Source organism: Hoplias malabaricus, chromosome 12 (assembly GCF_029633855.1).
Source record: "Hoplias malabaricus isolate fHopMal1 chromosome 12, fHopMal1.hap1, whole genome shotgun sequence".
NCBI classification, from domain to species: domain Eukaryota; kingdom Metazoa; phylum Chordata; class Actinopteri; order Characiformes; family Erythrinidae; genus Hoplias; species Hoplias malabaricus.
In genome coordinates, this window is record NC_089811.1 from 27564508 (window position 1) to 27581863 (window position 17356).

General features: G+C 40.2%; 1 protein-coding gene across 2 annotated transcripts in view; it reads right to left on the minus strand.

The window, feature by feature from the left end:
• Positions 1-17356, minus strand: part of nck2a (NCK adaptor protein 2a) — a 55923-nt gene that overhangs the window by 27619 nt on the left and 10948 nt on the right. The window contains exon 2 of one of the 2 annotated variants that reach the window (XM_066641402.1): positions 562-637. The exons of the other annotated variant lie outside the window; for it this stretch is intronic. The gene's annotated coding sequence lies outside the window, so the exon portion shown is untranslated. The remainder of the gene's footprint in view (positions 1-561; positions 638-17356) is intronic. 2 annotated transcript variants of the gene reach the window in all.

Sequence of the window (17356 nt, forward strand, 5' to 3'; positions counted from 1 at the left end):
AAAAACAAACCTTCACGGCATAAAAAACCAAAAGCCCCTTTATTTCACAAGGCAAACATTAAAGGTTTGTGATAACTGCTGCTTGTTTAAATGCATCTTTATATATGTGTATGTAGGTTTATCTCATTTGACATATAGTTATTGATGATTATCTACAGTAACACACTTGTAATATAAAGGACAATTAACCATAGACACAGTTAAATATTCTGCTTTACTGAAAGTGCTCTGTCACATTTGAGAAGCAAACAATCAATAAAGTTCACTCATATTTTTACCTGTGCTACATATATATAAAATCAGTGACTTTAAGCTTTAATTTGGTACATTGACTGTCGACTTTGGACCTGTAGTACTTGAGATATACTGACAGATATAACAATGAGTGATTTTTTTTTATAGGTGCCGCCCACCAATGAGCAAATTAAGAGGCTAAATAACGCTGGGTTTCTAGGTTACAACTGTCAACTCATTCGTTTATGATGTAGATTATTGAGTGTATGTTACAAAGAGCAGCCAGTAACAAATAGTGAGAGCTGAAGAAGAGAAAATAATTCATACCGTTTTCTCTGATGAGACGGCATGCAGCTACAGGTTGGAGGCTCGTACTCCTGTACTTGTGCTCAGTGATGTCTGCCTGTAAGATGACAAAATGGACACAATGGGCGCTCCAACAGCCAGAATGACAGAGGTGCCCACAGCATTGCCTGTGTGTCATTGTGTAAATATCGGCCTCTTGCATTGTGCATTGTGGGAAAATCGTCTCAATTAATTGGCCGGCTGATATATCGGTCGATCACTAATACACACAAACACACAATCTCACAGAGCAGAGACCACTTTATATTTCAAGGAATTACATTACTAATTTTTATAGCTGATATCACCAATATTTTTTAACTTCACACTTGCTTCCCATTTAATTAAATAAAAATTTCCAGGTAAAAGTACAAGATGGAAAGGGATGAATGAGAAAACTTTCCAGCTCTAGCCCTCAGAATCACAATCACCTTCCCAACCCCAGCTCAGAGGCTCACAGTAATAAAGGCATAAAAAAGGGAACAATAGACCCTATAGGCCCAAACAGTTGCCATGGAGAAGATTGGGGGGCGGGGGGGTGCTTTTTGAATACCCCTGAATTTTCAGAACCCTCCATATTCCACAAGACCCCAAATCCCTTATCAGCAGCTACAAGCATTTGAACACGTTTGACACACAAACAAATAGACACACACACCCACATACATACACACCCACACACAGTGAAGAAGTGAGAATGCTAAAGAATGAAACTGCCTGGAGGTTTGGAGGTTTCACTGAGTCTGCCTCATCCAGCTACTCCACTGGGAGAAATACACACATCCTCTTCCCCTCAGCAATGAGCATCAAGGGAAACTAAAAAACACTTACACTTTAATGTTCATGTTTTCATGCAGTATTACACACACTGATAACACAAACATCACTCTGATATAAATAAGGAATTTCAAACATATACATTGTTTAAAACCATGTTGTATTTTAAGATGTTCAATGTGTTGATATAATCAAATAATATCACATTCAAAGGGTATTGGAATATGCGTCTAAACTGAATGAGTGTTTTAGGTTTCAAAAAGGGCTACTGTTCTTGTTAATCCACCATTAGGGTCACCTGAGGTCTTGAGGCAGATTGGTGCTCATTCATTCTTAAAAGCACGCTTCTATGTCTGTTGTCACACACATATCATGACAGGAAATCATGAATTACGTTTAAAGGTTTTGTAATTACTTCAGTTTCTAAAGTTTTCTCATTTTATAACCTGTTATTTATTATTTATTTTTAAATCATACAAAACACTTTATTGTCGTTTGATCTTTATACATGGTAGATGCTTGAACCCATTTTAGACCTAAATACCTATCATTTTAATCTGATGCAGTTGTATTCACCTATGTATTGATAAAATACTTACATTAGTAAAATAATGTTATAGATTGTGCATTTATTATTCATTCATTATCTGTAACCCTTATCCAGTTCAGAGTCGTGGTGGGTCCAGAGCCTACCTGGAATCATTGGGCGCAAGGCGGGAATACACCCTGGAGGGGGCGCCAGTCCTTCACAGGGCAACACAGACACACATTCACTCACACCTACGGACACTTTTTGAGTCACCAATCCACCTACCAACGTGTGTTTTTGGACTGTGGGAGGAAACCGGATCACCCGGAGGAAACCCACGTAGACACGGGGAGAACACACCAACTCCTCACAGACAGTCAGGAGCGGGAATCGAACCCACAACCTCCAGGCCCCTGGAGCTGTGTGACTGCGACACTACCTGCTGCACCACCGTGGCTCCCTGTGCATTTATTATATAAAACCTATTTTACAGGACAATAATCTACAGAATAAACACTGACCCAAATATAGATATACTTTGAAAATAACTCATATTTGTTTCTACACATAAGAAAAGACAGGAAATGTTTACTTTCGTAGTAAACACCACCAGGGACAGAGAAAACAGGTTTTTAGTCAAGTTAAAAAGTCACAGTAAGAAAAGACATCTTAAGAGGACATGCGCCTACAGGTTCTGCCTCATTCCTGTCTGTTCGCGCAGGGGAGGTGCCATCCAAACAGACAGTGATGACGATGCTTGGTGCTGCGATTCGAGTGTGAGATCGGAAGCACATGCACACACACACACAAGATAGAGTCAAACAAGGCCCTTGTGAAGAGAGAGAACAGAACAGAATCTTCACAGAGGAAGACTGAAACCATCTCTCTTCCAGCAGCAGAGCAAGCCTCAGGTAATCACACAGGGCTTGTGAACACATGTTGCACATAGGAAACAGGCTTTTGTAAAATGGAAGTGGGGCAAACATGATTAAGGCCAAGGCGACGCAGTCAAACATCGGCAAAAGTCAGTCTGCATCCAGCAAAGCAGAGGAGCCGATATCCATTCTTCATCCCACTATGAGTTAGAGGGAACATTCTGAAGTGGCAGGATTTAATATAAACGACAGAAAACTCATCTCTGTTTTGTCTGTAACAAACCACATGAGAAACAGAGTTTCAAACACAAGTGCAAGCATATAAAGCAGGATTTCAGAGATGGCTTGGCATTTGTTCATAACATAGCGCTTCTAATAAAGCAATCTGCATTCATGATATCTGAAATTATTTACTCACAGCCTGCCATGTGCACCGCTGAATCCATGCCTAATTAAATTCTGGCGCATATGACATGTTACACATCCACCATAAACCCCTGGAGCGGGAGGACTAGTTTCCTATCTCCTCTTTGCTGCTTTGCATGCCGCCCTCATGATAGACGACAAGGAAAGAGACGCAGATCTGCTTAATTTCATTCCCCCAGTTACAGGAGATGAGCCCCTGTGAGAGGTCTATATGGAGGTCTGCATCTTGCTCTCATTACTCCATATACACTGAACCTCAGTTGGAGCATGTCAGGCGTAATCCAAAGCCAGTGCAGACGTGCGGGTAATTTGTTTAATAGGCTGGCCAGGGCACAGCAGACCTACCGTAGCCTGGAGAAAGTTAAACCATAGAGAGCCTCTACAAGAAAGTTTATTTGTATACCGATATGGACAAGAACCAATAAGAAATGAAAACAGAGGAGAATCCACATTGTCCATAGCCATAAACTGAGTGGGGACAAGAGCAGTCTACTTTCCTCACTCACCTAAGTTCTTATCTCCTCCCCAGACTAATGAGAGAGAACCAGGTTATGCACTGACTGCAGTCTCGCAGTGAGCATGTCCTTCACCTTCCCTTTGTACCATGCAGTGCTCGCGCTGCTGAATAATTCTCTTTGATGAACAGCCCATATCAACGTGCACACATACGTACCTGCAGTGCAGCTAGCAACAGTGCTCAGAGCACCTGACAGATTTACTGGACCATGAGAACTCTTCTTTTTTAAAAGAAATTACATGTCTTTGTCACCTTAGATCTGACTTTTCAGTTCTGTAGACCTACACGTTTGACTTACATGTCTCAATGTGGTAAACAAGCACAATGCAATATTACAGTTTCAGTTCTCAACAAGTCAACAAGTGCAAACAGAATTCTGAATGTGCCCTACGACCACAATAATACCATATAAAAACAATATCTCAAATCATAAACACCAGTCTGTAAATGACTAGAGACAACAGCTAAACTATAGGTCTGTCCCGAATACCATTTTTAGAGCTTTGGAGCTTCGGCCGGGATATTCAGTGAATATTCGAATACTCTGAGTGTGGGGTGGATTATACTGTTGTCATTAACAAAATCCACTACAGATCCCTGCTTTAATATCACTCTGTCCAGACAGCGCTGTGGCTCACAGCACAGCTTCGCTTGCTACTTATGCTTGCTAACCTGCTAACTAAGGGAAGAGAGTATACACAGTTTAACCAGTTTGAGTGGAGGTGCTCCAATTTCAGGCACAAAACTGACAAAATGAACTGTGGTGTCGACTCGCTTCATTATAAATGTGTTGTTTAAGCATGTTCGGCTGTTTTATAGACTGAGTTTTAGGCTTCACTTGCACAAAAACTTTATGTTGATAAAATAACATAGTTATTACAGACAGACATAACATTAACTGTCTAACACTTACTGCATTGCTTTGCAGAAGCAGTTCCATTTATGGCATCCAAGTAAGTGATACTGTAGTCTGTTTCTCACCTTTAACACTCAACGCCATGTTTAGTTCAGCATGTGGTCTTTAGTTTAAGTGAGCTTTATCATGGAAAATCTGGCAGAATTATGTAGGTGTAGCAAGTCACATCTAGGGCACTGTGTGTCCGAGTAGCCATAATGGAAAATAAGTGCCTCTCTTATCACTGCTTCAACAACCTTTAACAAACCCTTGGTCTATTACAAGCTGGCTGCTTAACTCTAGACATGACAGAAGTGCTGTTAATGGAAACTGGTTTGTAATATAGGTGTAATGTGTTGACAGAGAATAAGGAAACAGGACTTTTCAAAGTCACTGCCAAGTCTATTCACTGTCAGTAACTAAAGAAATTCACACACGCCTGCCAAAATTCACCTCCTACCCACCTGCTCCACACAGTATCTGATGAAACCTAAAGTCATCCCTGAAACAAAACATTCAACATTACAAAGTCTTTACAAGATGAAAGCACACCATGAGGGGAGTGCGAGCGCTGAGCTCTTTGAGGACTAAAAATGGATTTATTTAAAAAGCGGTTTGGAACTTTCTGTACCAAAAGGAGACAAATGAAAGAGATGCAAACAGTCTTACAGCTGAGGAACCAAAGCATTAACATCACAGGGTAAACATAAAACACAGTAGGCAGGTTTTCTCTTCTAAGACTAAATTATACTGCTGCTGTTTCATCCATCATCAGACAAGACTCATTTACTCTATTAAAAAAATGTTTTTAATTGCCTGAGCCAGTGAGATCTAACACAGCAGCATAATACTAACATACTGTGTATCATTCTTAACCTCTTAAAGTGGCGGAGATGATCTGGCTTCATTAGTAATAGAGCAAACTAATTTTACAGGTGAAAAAACCCTTCCTGTTTGAATATATCTTCCAATTACTGTTCTTACAGTCATACTTAAAATGTATTTATTATTTCATATTTAAACCATTTTAAGCATTCTTGTTTTGTAGTTTAAAATATCTATATTTATTGTTAATAACAGGGCGGCACGGTGGTGCAGCAGGTAGTGTCGCAATCACACAGCTCCAGGGGACTGGAGGTTGTGGGTTTGAGTCCTGCTCCGGGTGACTGTTTGTGAGGAGTTGGTGTGTTCTCCCCGTGTCCGCGTGGGTTTCCTCCGGGTGCTCCGGTTTCCTCCCACAGTCCAAAAAACACATGGCAGGTGGATTGGAGACTCAAAAGTGTCCATAGGTGTGAGTGTGTGAGTGAATGTGTGTGTGTGTCTGTGTTGCCCTGTGAAGGACTGGCGCCCCCACCAGGGTGTATTCCCGCCTTGCGCCCAATGATTCCAGGTAGGCTCTGGACCCACCGCGACCCTGAACTGGATAAGCGGTTACAGATAATGAATGAATGAATGATTTTTTATTAACACCCATTTAAAATAATTAAAATATACTGTCAAATTTAGCAGTATGATGGTAGCAGTAGGGCTCTGCAATATTGTATCATGTACAATAATATCGCAAACTTTTTTTAAACGATAAAAAAATCAATATCGTGATCTGTATTGTTTACGTAATGATGCCATGTAGTTACACATAATATGGCATACTTTTGTTACGTGAGACACTTAGGCACAGAGACAGGTACGGTGGAAATTTGCTCCATAAGACAAGTGATTTCAGTTGTGTGGAGGTGGTTTGGATATAAAATATCAATATTCTAAATATTTTTATATAACTATTATGTAATATATTAAATATTTTTTTCAGAATCTTGGTAAGTTAGTTATTTACAAAATAAGCAAATGTTTACACATTTGTTGTTTCATCTGAATATTTGAAATTGTTAGAATTGTACTAAAATAAAATGTAATTAGATATCATTTTTAAAATAATTAAATATATTATCATTTTATATTATCAATTATATTTTATATAATTTTATATTATATATTAATATATTTTTTGTTGAAATGGGGTGTTCTTGAAATGAATAAAATTATATTCAATTATATATTTTTTTCATATCGCCAAGAATATTGTTATCGCCCACCCCTAAGTAGCAGTTGTGAGGACTACATGCAGGCCATGTTAAGATCCATCATATCCAGGCTGTCAAAAGTGGAGCAAAACACTGAGAAACATTTAGAGCTACAGGTTCATCAGAATGTAAGGAGATCCAATGTGGAAGCAGTATCTTTCCAATCTGTTGTAGACAGATTTTCTGAACCTGGTACCAAACTCTGCAGGGTAATAGGACCGCTAAAACTGTGATTATTTTCGCTCACTGTAAAGCAGCTTTAATTTATGCCTAAGTAATCTGAAGATGCTGTGGCTCTGACATTCATCAGAAAAGCCCTGTTAATGAAAGACACAATAAGGCCCTGTCTAAAGACAATCAGTATGGATGTGTATGGATGATTTGATTGAAAGCCACATTCCTGAAGACAGAGATTTGCTGAGGACTGTGTCAGTTCTCAAAAAGAGCCTAAAGATTTTGACAAGGCATTTAAGTAAACACCACCAAGCACTGGACTGTTCATGTGGTGTTCAGTCAGGAAATTATTTTGACAATGTGTTTTGACCATGCCACTAGCTAGTGGCATTCTCCACTAATGTTTGAAGGACAAGGCATTTATTTAAAATGCAAAAAATAAACAAGAGGAGGAGAACGGTGGGGGGGGGGGGGTATTGTCATAGTATAGTCATAGTCATAGTAACCCAATCCACAGATCAACAGTGAGCGAGTCACATTGGCCCTGTCAGCCAACTCTGGGGCGGAACCAGAGGGGACCGCATGGTGGCTGATTACGCAATCCTTATATGTCCCTGTTGTCACAGTTCTGGTGGATTAGAGACTATGGAACACAGAGGAAGCTGCTCTTTGAGAGCAGATCGTGTTCTGAGCTCCTAGAGGGCTCAGTCTGGCAGTGTGTCCACTCTCAGCTCCCACTACTGACTCACTGCTGTACTTTTGCATAAACACCGGAACTGCTCATAGTCTCACAATCACTTTTTAATCGACAAATATTGTGATGTTTTGGAGAAAAATATACTATCTGAACATGCTCAAGTACAATATGTAATTATTAGAGATGCAGTATTATTGGGTATCAGATCAACTGTCAGTGCAAGGACGAATCTACTGAATGACTCGGTGACTATATTTAAGGGATTATTTGCAACCAAAACAGATATTGCAGTACATTTACATTAATCATCTGTATGGACTTCATTGGATTCAGATCTTGGTGGGACTGGAGTCTACCTGGAATCACTAGTCACACACTAGACAGGGCGCCAGTATTTCACAGGGAAACACACACCCACCCAGTTACTCAAACCCTCAAAACAGTGGGCAGTTTCCATAGCCAGTCAATCTGCCAACATGTGTTTTTGGACTGTGGAAGGAAAGGTGAGCACCTGGAGGAGAAGACCCAGGACGCTGAGATCCTGCAGCTATGCAGCAGCAACAACATTCAGTGTTGCCTTCCTATTGTAGTGGAGTGCAAAATCTGAGATTTTTAAAAATCATTTAAACCTAGACATAAACAGCAGAAAAATCTTTAAAAAACACAAGAGTATAAACATTAATTGGATTGTATCCATACAGGCGGCACGGTGGGGCAGCAGGTAGTGTCATAGTCTCACAGCTCTGTATTTCTTTACATAACTATGTAGCTGATTGTGTAATGAGGTTTCAACAGTACAGACTAAATTCTAAGGGTTAAACCAGACTTTTTACATTCTAAGCCTTGCATTCATCTCATCTCGCCCTGTCACAGATGCCGTGAGGGAAAATTTCCCAAGTTACTGTGCATTTCCTCTTGCAAATTCTGGGTTCTGCCGTCTGCTTTTCAGGCCTGAGGTCTTGGTCTTGGCCTCTCTCTCTCTCCTTTTCCGTCTTTATCTTTATGCAGATGATGTCATTGTTAAGCCATGTGCCAGCACAGTCAGAGCTGGCAAGAAGAGGGATAAAAATGGGACTTATCAAAATGGAACACAAACAAGTTGTTCACACTTTCATAATGCATAAATATGTCTCTCCTGCTGCTCACATATAGGTTCCTCCTCATTTCTTTAATGTCTCTTACAAGTTCTGAACCATAACAGTGAAATGAGTGTCTTAAGATGGACCTAGACTCAGTAGGTCTGCAGAAAGCGGGCAGGGTGTGTGTTAGTGTGTGTGTGTGTGTGTGTGTTCCATCCAAATTCCCCCCTCAGTGTTTCTCTCTCAGTTGGGGGGCTACGCTAAGCAGCTGTCCCTGCTCTCTTTTCCCATTGCCTAATAAACCAGCAATGCAAAAGCACTCAAAATGTGACAATCCTCCCGACTGCATCGGGCACTGAGTGGGGAAAAAGAGTAAGTGCTTTAGTCAGGCGCCCAACTCAGTAATTACTGTTCCACTCGACTGAGCCCTGGGCCAAGCAATTAATGTGCCCTCCAATTAGGCTTACTCAAGATCCTACAAGAGTCAGGTTCAGACTTTGTTTACTAGACACACAACCGTAGACCGTATTCAATATGTGAGTCACAAATGTGATAGTCTATACTGGTTAGGCTGCATCCCCTTATTATACAGTCATCAATGTATGCAGGACATCATTTAAATGAATCATTTAATAATTTCAATCAAATTATTTAAAATAAAAAAGGGTGTTGAAAACTTGTTGAGTTTAATTTTGAGCATTGTGTGAAATCACAATTGTACAGGGATGGCCATTTATATGGATACACCTTAATAAAATGGGAATGGTTGGTGATATTAACTTCCTGTTTGTGGCACATTAGTATATGGGAGGGGGAAAACTTTTAAAGATGAGTGGTGACCATGGCAGCCATTTTGAAGTCTGACATTTTGGATCCAACGTTTGTCTTTTCAATGGGAAGAGGGTCATGTGACACATCAAACTGATTGGGAATTTGACAAAAAACAGAAAAACAATGGTGTGCTTGGTTTAAACATAACTTTATTCTTTCATGAGTTATTTACAAGTTTCTCTTTGTTTACAGCCGTTGACATGTTGCAGAGGTTAACTCATGAGGACCACCCATCTCCCATGCTACAGTTAGCAAACTGCTTGCCAAGTTTCGTGAAACTGGTTTAGTGTTGGATTTGTCAAAATGTGGACACATGAAAACTGTCACTAATGAAGAAACATCAGTGGCTGTCCTAGCTTCATTCAGCAAGAGCCCACAGCGTAGCACTCGCCGCATGTCAGTGGAGAGTGGCATCAATCAAACATCCCTTCGGTGGATATTAGCTACTCACAAATGTTACCCTTACAAACTCCAGCTGCTGCAGCATCTCAACGAGGATGACCCAGATCGGCACACTGAATTTGCAGAATGGGCAAAACAAAAATTGGAACAGGACCCTTAGTTTACACAGAAGACTTTGTTCAGTGAAGAGGCAAACTTTTATGTGAATGGTGAAGTCAGCAAACAACACCACCGCTATTGGTCTGACACTAATCCACATTGGATAAATCCCTCCAAGACTGTTGGAACAAAGAAATTGATGGTATGGTGTGGTATATGGGGTACAGAGATATTAGGGCCATTCTTCATCAATGAAAACCTCAAGGACACTGGATATGTGAAATTGCTACATGATTATGTTTTCCTTTTTATGCACTGAAGCTGGCACGTTCCCTGAGTTTTTCCAGCAAGACGGTGCCCCACCACATTATGGGTGTCAGGTACGAGCATTCCTAGATGAACAGTTTCCTGGAAAGTGGATTGGTCGTTGTGGGCCAGTTGAATTGCCCCCAAGGTCTCCCGATCTGACCCCTTTAGACTTTTATCTTTGGGGGTCATCTGAAGGCAGCTGTCTATGCTGTGAAGATATGAGATGTGCAGCACCTGAAACTACGGATACTGGAAGCCTGTGCTAGCATTTCTCCTGCGGTGTTGCTATCAGTGTGTGAAGAGTGGGAGAAGAGGGTTGCATTGACAATCCAACACAATGGGCATCACTTTGAACACATTTTATAAGTGGTCAGAAACTTGTAAATAACTCATGAAAGAATATAGTTATGTTAAAACCACCATTGTTTTTCTTGTGAAATTCCCAGTACGTTTGATGTGTCACATGACCCTCTTCCCATTGAAAAAACAAAAGTTGGATCCAAAATGGCCGCCATGGTCACCACCCATCTTGAAAACTTTTCCCCCTCCCATATACTAATGTGCCACAAACAATTTAAAAAAAACTAATACCAACCATTCTTATTTTATTAAGGTGTATCCATATAAATGGCCCACCCTGTATAGACAAAAGTATTGGGATACACCTAACCACTGAATTCAGTCCCATTGCCACGTGTATAAAATCAAGTACCTAGTCATGTAGTCTGGCTTCATAGACATTTGTAAATGCATTTAGGAACCACAGTGACTCAGCCACCATGTGGCACCATGTAAGTTTACAGAGAGCTGAGGCTCAGAATGAGTAAAAGTCACAAATGCCCTCCTGATTCAATAACTTCAGAGTTTCAAACCTCCTCTCAGTACAAACACTCTATGCTGGGAGCTTTGAGGCATGTGTTTCCATGCCCGAGCAGCTGGATGCAAGCCTTACATCACCAAGCATAAAGGCAAGCTTCAGATGGGATGGTTTACAGCACACTACCACTGGACTCTGGAGCAGTGGAAACATGTTCAGTGGGTTGATGAATCAGGCTTCTCTATCAAGCAGTCAGATGGAGGTCTGACTTGGGTTTGGTGAACGGCAGAAGAATGCTATCTGTCTGACTGCACCATGCCAGCTTTAAAGTTTGGTGGAGGAGGGATAATGCTATGGGGTTGTTTTTCAGTGGCTGACCTAGGCCTCTTAGTCCCAGTGAAGAGAAATCTTAATTCTTTGACATACTTTGTGGGAACAGTTTGGGGTAGGCTCTTTACTGTTCCAACATTACTGTGTACACCCCAGTTTACAAAGCTAGGTCCATAAAAGCATGGCTAGGTGAGTTTAATATGGGAAAATCTTGACTGGCCTGCACAGAGCCCTGACCCCAAACCCAGCCAACAATTCTGGGATGAACTGGGATTGCAAGCCAGGTGATGTATGCATGAGGTTATATAAGGCATCCTGTCATTTAAGCCCTTAATGGGGCTTCAATACTTAAAAGGAATACTTAAATCACAATTATAATAATGTTTAAAAATTACCCAAATATTTGACATATTATCACTTCCTCCTGTTCTGGCACTTTCAAATTTTTTGTTAATTCGGTGCCAGAGAGATTTAGGAAAATGATGTTGGTATGAATTTTTTTCCTCACATCCAGAGATAGATGCATTCCCAGAAATATCCAGGTATGCACAGAAAGGTCCAGTAAGTTCTGAAAGACTAAACATGATTAGAAATTTAAACAACAGATTAGAGAGAGAACAGGAAAGGGAAGCAGAAAAGGTGAAGGGAGGGAAAGCAGAGGACAGTATGCACATTATTTGCCAAATCGAGCCCTGGAATGTGACACTTGACCAAATGGACAAACACATGCTGTACGGGAAATTGTGAGGTCAGTAAACACATCACTTCCTGTATAAAGAGCGGTATGGACGGCTTTCAGCAGCAGCCAGAGTTGGATGTGTCTGTGAATGTGGTACACAGGGCAAGAGAAAAATGGCAACCAACTTGTCCTGTAAGCGGTTCAATAACTGCTCTTAACTCTGTCAGACATAATTGCCAGTACAAACACAGAGGAACAAGAGACGTGTCATGATAAAGGGCAACACATAAATCACTGCAGCGGGTTTTGTAGGAGAAAGTGTTTGGGACAGCCTCATTAAGCCATCGACAATACAGCAGGGCAAAAAAAAAGTACATTATGTATGTGTGGCTTTGTGGCTGGCTGTTGGAAGCCCAGCTTTGGCTCTGCTCAATATGAAAAGAGAGCTGGCTGTGGCCCAAGTCTCTGGTGTCAGGCCTGCAGGTTCAGGTCAAGTCAAGACTTCCTTCTCACTAAGCTATCTGCTTTCAGTGCCCTCAGAGCGGGCCAATCCTAATGCACCGAGGTTCAGAGAGATTGATTCTTACATTATGTGTCTAGCCTTGGTCCTGTAATTACCATTGCAAATGATTATGCCTCCTTTAACAGCTCTGATGATCAATACACTGATGTACACTTCACTCTATCAGTCACTCAAAGGTAGACTGATAACACTCTTGTTTTTCTGCACCTGTAAAAAGATTTTTAGTCAGTAAGGTATAAACAGCATTCAAGTATATTCAAGTTAATATTCCCTTACTGTGGAACAACAACAAAACAAATGCCAATATACAAGTCACACTGATGCACAGGAAACTGTGGTTGATGTAATTAAACTGAGGGCAAATCTTCTGCAACAGTGGTTTGGCATGATATAGATTTAAGCCCAAGCTTATTCATATCCATGACAAATTTTAATTTATAGTATTTTTTTTTTAAACAAATAGGCTTCTTTTTGCTGGAAATGACATAAACAAGTGATAATTAGAACATTGTGTTGGAGATGCTAATGATATATTTTAACCGTTTTTTCCCAATTTTGATTATGTGCCTTGTCTAAAGTTGATATCCCTTGAAACAGGAGCTAATTCTTGTGAAAATCTTCTAGAACTTTTCAAATGCACCTGAGAATATCTACTATATTCAAGAGTATTCTAATCAACTATGAAATGAGAACTGCTGATGTATTATTTCTACATTCAATTACCAGTCAATTGCAACTCATAGACTTTCATGGGGCTTAGGGAGTGCCACTACATGAGCACTGCAACTGCTCACAAGATTGGAAAAGGCTATAAAGCCATTTACAACTGTTTTCAAGTGCCAGTGGCCACAGTGCAAAGTGCAAACATATACCTTAGAATATAAAAACACGGATGGTTTTCTAAATGAGGACAGTATTTCAAAATTATGAAATGTCTGTTGTGTCTCTCTAGACGATAAAATGACTAATGACCTCATTCATGTGCATGTAAGAGAGCCAGAGGGAGGGGCAATGTAGGAGCTCACCAAGTGGTGATGTCATACTCTGAAAACAGGTGGGGAAAAAAACTAAGGAAGCCAATGCGTGTCTGAAAACAGAAAAAAAAACACTTCTTACTTTCACTGGACTTGATCAGAGATAGAAGGATTTATCCTCTATGTGTGTGATTGGAGCCTCAGTTCTCTGGAGCACTGTCTGTGTTTAGCCTTTTAGCTCACATATCTAACTAAGCCTAGCTGGCCAGCTACTGTTCCAAACACTGCAGAACCTGTCTCACTTCTTTCTTTCTGTTAGTCCAGCACAAATCGCAGGACTTCACATTCAGACATGAGTTTGTATCTTCAGCACCAGTGTCGATAGTTCATGAGTCAAATAGAACAGCAGCTGCACTGAGCTGTTTAATATTTAGCAGGCACATCCCTCCCACCTCTGTACTGTCTATGGTGTTGAGACGGTATGATAGAAGTACCACCCACCCCTAGTGCAAAGCATAATCAAAAAAGACAAGGAGTCAAAAAGAGTCCAAAGACACCATCAAAGCCAACATTAAGAATCTGAGCAATTCTGGTATCAGCATCTCAAGGTAGACACTCCAAGAACAAGGCTAGTCTCCATGGATGTTAACCAAGGAGCACTCCATTTATCCAAGACAGGCTCAGGAAAGCTTGTCTAGCATTTGCACAATCTCATCTGAACAAAACTTAAGGCCATAAACAATGGATTGCTCAAAGAAGCAATCCATAGTAATCCATAAGCATGCAGGATGGAAAGTAATGCCTTTGGGGTGTTTTTAGCACATGGCCCCGGTAACCAAAGTAAACAACATCATAGGTAAAGATCCAAAACAAAAATTCCAGAATCGTAAAGTGTTTTGTAAAACTCTTAGCTCATTTATATCTATGCTCTTGACATTTATACCCAGACCTTCCATTTTTTCTATTTTTTGTGAGATTAAAAAAAAGCAGTGTGAGAAAGTCATTATTTGTTTTTATGTTTGTGATAAACATAAGCATTTAATAATTTGTATATTTATATATCACCTATTATAATATAGTAGTAGAAATCTACAGATACTTAATTATTCGCCAACAAGGTAGATAACCAGGTTCTTGGATTTATTCTGAACTAAATCACTAACTCTGGATATTTTGCATCCCGATCCAAACCATAAAGTCTTTGACCACACCAGAGAAAATTAAAAATACAAAATGACAAGGAAGTCTTTCAACCTGAAAGACCTGGAAATTATTGCAATGATTGCAATGGAGCCCTGCTAAAAGCATGTTAGCAATTATAAGAATCATTGAGTTGCAAATATGAAGCATTCGCAAATGAATTTCTTGCCTTGAGTGCTGAGAAATGTTTGTACAGTTCTACAAAATATCTTTCATAAAAATGTAAAGACCAACACAAACTGTCAAAAAAATTATTACTGTCGTGGTACCTTTGCTGTCACTGAGGTGGTACCTTCAAGGGTACATTTTAGGGGACACAGCTCTACCTTATTCTATATTAATTCTAGATTTTAAAATGATTGATTTCATATGCACCATTTCATCTCCAAAACGTATATTATGTCGTTATATATCACACAGTGCTATAATGAAACCATACAGATATTCACCTATCCTTTTAGAGAAGAGAATGTAATGTACCTTTAGGGAACACAACTGGACTTTAACAGCACTGTTGTACCTTTAAAGGTACATTTACACTGTGTGCACCTTTAGTGACCAATAATCTACTTCTACCATGCATTTTTTTGTGGGAGTATAGAAGCAGTTTTTTTCCATCTTTATTCCTAGCACAATATCTTAACATTATTTGCCACTTGTTAAGCTCATTTCGAGACATTGGAAATCAACTGGTCTTATAATAAATAAAAATAAATAACAAATTGGCATATGTATGAAAACATTTGGGGTTCACTAAAATAGCTGCCCACTGACATTTGTTCAACACACAGTATAAACTTATACCAGCATAATATCTTTATATGTTGACATGTAAACAAATAATGTGTGCAGCTATAAAAGTGTCATTTACTGTAACATCAAAATGGTCTGGAACAATGAGAGAGGAAGCAGGAGAAAGCAAACCTCCTTGCTTTGTCCCTAAGACCTCTCTGCATCTTCCCTCTGAGAAACTCATAAATAAACAAGAGCTGTATTGCTTTCTCAGCAGACATGCGATTCACCCAGTAGCACAGACAACTGAGCCAAGGCCAGAGGGCCAAACCTCACCAAAAAAAAAAACCCAGGGGGTTGCATTTCACAACACAGCCGGAGGCTTCTACCACATGGAAAACAATAGGGTGGGCCAACAATGGTAAGTAGCAAGCACAACCTGCATAACATCCAATGGCCACAACATTACCTCAAAAACTCAATAGAATGCAGACTTATGAAAGACAGCAAAGAAACTACGTCAAAAGGAAGAGGTGGAATTGGGGATGCATCAATATGTGAATTGTTTTCTTTGTCCCTGTTAGAAAAGACTCACTCACTCACCCACCCACACACACACAACAGTAAATGTAAAGGGAAACAGGGAACTGTGTTTCTAAATGGCTTAAGCCTATTGCTCTGTAATGGAACTTCTTCATGTCTTGAACATGCCCCGCTACAACAAATGTAAGACAATCTGAAAATAATGTTCCTACATTTTGAGAAAGGTTGTTTATATATGTATATGGCGCAACAGGTAGAGTCACTGTCACACAGTTCTATGGTCCTGGGATTGTGGATTCGAACCCCTATCCTGGCGCCCCCTGCAGGGTGTGTTCCCGCCTTTTGCCCGTTTTTTCTGGGTAGGCTCCAGACCCACTGCAACCCTGAACTTGTTAAAGCAGTTAAAGACAATGAACGAATGAATGAACTATAGCGCTGCATCTGAATATTTGGGTATTGAGATAATCCTTTGTCAGGTAGGTTTTTTTATTTGGGATACGGATGGTCTATTCTGTGGACTAAATGTAGGATATCATTAAAGGCAATGCTCCGATCTACCCATTGTCAGGGTCAGCTCCCAGAATCAGCTCCCAGAATGCCCTCACTCCACCCATATTCAGCCATTTCAATATGAACCCAGAACTGTATTCAAAAAAGGAGAATAATATTTCTTATTTAATTATTTTGACATCCTTAAATTATTTGTATTTTCATGCAACAGAAATTCCACCTCCCTCTTTTATGTGTAGCTTCCTGCCCTTATTTGCCCTTCAAATTTTAATTGTTTTCTTCTTGTTACATCAAAACCCTTATATAAATTCATCAACAACACTATAGTAGACTACCCTATAATTGAGAGTGCTGTCTGCTGACTGTACACCTCTTCACAGACATGTATGGGTGGATAGTTACAGCAAAGGTACATACACATTAGCAGGTTGCTGACACTCAACTCTTTACTGATAACTGGTGATTCTTAAGCACACTGCTGCCTTGCTCTGAGTCACCAAAGCTTACTCAGCACAGTGTGGCTCTAAAGCCAGACCTGGATCATCACGGTAATGGCTGACTTCACCACTACTGACCTCAGATATCACAGTGAATCTCACCTGATCACAGCATGGACCTGTCTGCCACTACAGCAGCAGAGGAAATATAGCACGTAGATATGAGGCTAGAGCAGATGGAAAGAAGACAAGGTGTGATGAGGTTTCTGAAGAGGGGGAATGTGAAAAAACACAGCAGCAATGCTTCCTCTAGTTTCTGAAAAGGGATGGGGGTGTTTCAG